At 34.3% G+C, this 3,939-nt stretch overlaps 1 non-coding gene across 1 annotated transcript; it reads right to left on the reverse strand.

The window, feature by feature from the left end:
* Positions 1-3,832: 3,832 nt before the first annotated feature.
* LOC120585623 (U6 spliceosomal RNA) lies at positions 3,833-3,939 on the reverse strand. The gene has a single exon (XR_005648462.1). It is a non-coding gene; the product is annotated as a U6 spliceosomal RNA (small nuclear RNA).

The following is a 3,939-nucleotide window of genomic DNA, read 5'->3' on the forward strand; positions in this document are numbered from 1 at the left end:
AAAGTTTTACATATTTTTCCAATTAAACTGATATCAATTCAAACTAGACAAATTTCTTGAAAGACACAATCTTCTGAAATTGACTCAAAAAGAAAAAGAAAATCTCAATAGAGCTATAAAAGTAAAGTAATTGTATTAGTAATTAAAATATTTCCTACCACCAAATTATGCTCAACACTTCAATGGTAAATTCAATCAAATATCCACATAATAATAATACTAATCATGTTTATACTCTTCCAAAAGACAGAAAAGAAGGAAGCACTTCTAACTCATTCTACGAGGCCAGGATTACTCTGACACCAAAACCAGACTATGACATTCCAAGAAAAAACTGCAGACCAATATTCCTCATGAATATAGAAGCCAAAATAGTGAAATACCAGGTTACCAAATTAATCAACCTATAAAAAGAATAATATCTTTATTCCTTGAACCGAAGGTAGGCTTAACATCTGAAAAATCCATAATATAATACACTATATGAATAAAGAAACAAATGTCATGATCATCTCAGTAGAAGTAGAAAAAGCATTTGATGGAATCCAAAACATTTCATGACGAAATCACTCAGCAAACTAAGAACTGTCTTCATTCCCCATTAAAAAAAAAAGCAAATAAGCAAACAAAAACCATTAGAACTATGACAATAACAAGTGTTGTCAATGATGTGGAGAAATTGGAACCACAATACATTGCTGGTGGGATTATGAGATGAGGCGGCCATTTGCAAAAGAGTTTATCAGTTCCTCAAAATGTCAAACAGACTTCCCACATGATTCAGAAATTCTACTCTTAGGTATATACTCAAGAGAAAAACATATGTCTATTCAAAAACCTGTGAAAGAATATTCACAGCAGCACAATTCATAGAAGTCCAAAGTAGAAACAATCCAAAAGTCCACCAACTGATGGACTTTTTTGAAATTGCCATACGATAGTATATTATTCGACAATAAGAAAAATGAAGTACTGATACTTGCTATAGCATGGATAAATCGTGGACATATTCTGTCAAGTTGCAGTAAATTTCAAGGATTTCAGGGCTGGTCAAGAAAAAACATTTTTATGCGGTGACAGTATGTACATATGAGCTTTATCTGGATAACACTGATAGGTTGGTTTTGGGGTAGGGTGGAGACAGGCGTACCTCACAGCTTCAAGTTTTAGAGATTCCTGTATTTTATCCTGATTTTCTCCATGATCGAACTACCTCTTTCTTAGTCTTTCCTTCACCCTTCCGCCCCCACGCACAAGCAGTTCTGATTTAGGAAATCAATCTTTCTTCCACAGATTCTTAAGTCAAAGGTAACAGCAAAAACATTTCTTTTTAATTAGAAACTATGTTTAGTTTGCTCTCTGTCACCCTCCTCCCAGAAGCGAAGTCATTCAGATACTCTTGCCATTGACCCTGGAACAAGGCCGGGGCCAGCCACTTCTCTGTATGCAAAGTTTGATTTTGTGGACCACCAAACATCCACTATTATTTACAGATTGACATAACGGACTGTGGTACTTATGAGAGAAAAACAAATGTGTGAAAATTGAATTCCAGACTCTCGATCTTTAATGTTTCTTAAACACTAGATTCCTTTGAAAACCTGGCTAATGATGTGGACTTTCCTTTCAGAGATCTCAGTGTGTACATCACTTTGTCATATGTTAGAGTTTCTTCAGACAGCCTAATTGCCAACTTATGAAAGCAGAATTAAATAAACACTATGTTAATTGGTCTAATTTTTTATTAATTTCATCATTTTTTCTTAGCTACAATGTATTTTTGGATAGATTTATTTTTCTATTTTTTAGTCATTTTTTCAAACACAGAATAATTTTCTATTAGCAGATTGCTTGATCAATATTTCGGTAACTATCAAAGGCTGTTCAAACTGCTCTGTAGTTCAATTCTAATTTAAATATTTCTAGAATATGGAAAGGCAGCCCAAGCATTTTGGGGCTGAGGGCATTTTTGTCAGATAGCTCGAAAATGCTGCATATTCAATAACAATTTTTTTGGACAGGGGGCCTATCACATTAAATCTATGTGCTATACATGTCTCCCTTGCCTCAATTACAATAGCCTCAAACTCCCTGATAGAAATAAATGAAAGAGATTCTTGCAGGAAACCCTGGCATCTCACCACTCAGTGCTCACCAATGAACTTTTGTAGAAATAATTTGCTGAGTGCCAGATGAGTAATTATCTTCATTGCAAAATCAAGAGAAATTCTCTACATATCCTTTTATTATAGATATTTCACAGGTATAGGTAACTATTAGCCAGGCCATTTCCAGTGGCAAGTAATAAAAAATTCAGTGCAAATTAAATAGGTTACGCAAACACAACTGAAAAGTCTAAATCCAATCGGTCTCCAGACATTGCTTGACCATTGAGCCTAACCAATTCTTCAGCAATTTTTTTTGTACCCTCCTCTGTATTACGGTGTCCTCTCATAGTGGACATGAACGCTTGCCGCCACCTGGATTGCATAGCTCCCCTTTTCAGTACGGGAGGAGGCTGCTTCCTGCACCAACAGATACATGTCTATGCTTCCCTCTAACTGGACTATCCTGAACCAATCATTGCCACCAGTAGAGGACCATAAGCTAGTACATGTATAAGAGTTACATACAGCAATATTATACAATTAGAAAAACAAACAAAAAATAATGAATCAATAAATTCTGTTGATTTTACTTAAAGACATACATATCTGAGTGTTAGTAATATGACAGTTATGTATTCTTGGTTTCACTAATCTACCCCAAATCCTATGTTACCAAGTTTATCTGTAATGTATTTAGTTAGAAATATCTTCCCCTTGCCCCCCCCCACCCCCATTCATTGTTATGTTTATTATGAGAATGGAATGCAAATGAATTTGACAGTGACCAACTGGCTTTAGATTTATAGTATGTTATCTTTGCAAGAATAAGGTGCAAACATCAGTCGTGTGCCTTTTAGAAATGGCATTTTACCATAGACTTCTTTACAGAGTCCCTTCGAAGACCTCATTCTATTCTGTTTGAAGAAAATTAAAATGGACATAAACCCAAATATCATGCCCTTACATTTTTTAAAATTGTGTTTTAACAAGAGTTACTTTTAAAGTTTTATTATGTTTTGACAGAATGAGATCCTGTGTTTATCAGGAGCACTCTTTTTAACCAACATTTTGAAGCTTTTAGCAGCTGGACATTCTTAAAAATAGATTTGAAAGTGAGGGTAAATAGGATTGTCATAACTAGCCAATAAATCCATCCATCCATCAATCAATCTTTTTGCCAAAGTAATATTTTGTACCCATAATAGAAGGGGCATATTATTTCCCCAAAACATAATTTATTCACCTGTCTGCTTTGGAAATAGCTGTTTTCACTGATATTCATGCACTTCTAATATAAGTGTTTATATGGTTCAGTTAAGAATCCATTATCAGTCTATATGTCTGTAAATTGGGAAGAGAAGTAACTGGTGTAAATACTTACTATAGTTTTTTTTAAGTACCTGGTTCAGAATCTGGCACTAACTCAATATTCAACAAAATAGACTAACATTATTTTGTTGCTATTACTATCATTACCATTCAATTTGATGCTTCTATGGTGTAATCAATCTATTTTTTCCAGCTATATTTAGATATAATGGACATAGAACACTATCAGCTTAAGGTGTATACATAATGATTTGATTTACATACACCATGAAACTTTTACCACAGGTTTAATTAACATCCATCATCTCATATAGAGACAAAAAGAAAAAGAAAAAAATTATTCCTTGTGATTAGAACTCTTTGGATCTATCGTCTTGACAACTTTCATAAACACCCCAAATACAGCACATTCCACAAATTTGAGCATCATCCTTGAGCAGGGGCCGAGCTAATCTCCTCTGTATCATTCCAATTTCAGTATATGTGCTGTCAAAGCGAGCAC

This window comes from Pteropus medius, unplaced genomic scaffold, assembly GCF_902729225.1.
Source record: "Pteropus medius unplaced genomic scaffold, Ma_sr-lr_union100, whole genome shotgun sequence".
Lineage (NCBI taxonomy): Eukaryota > Metazoa > Chordata > Mammalia > Chiroptera > Pteropodidae > Pteropus > Pteropus medius.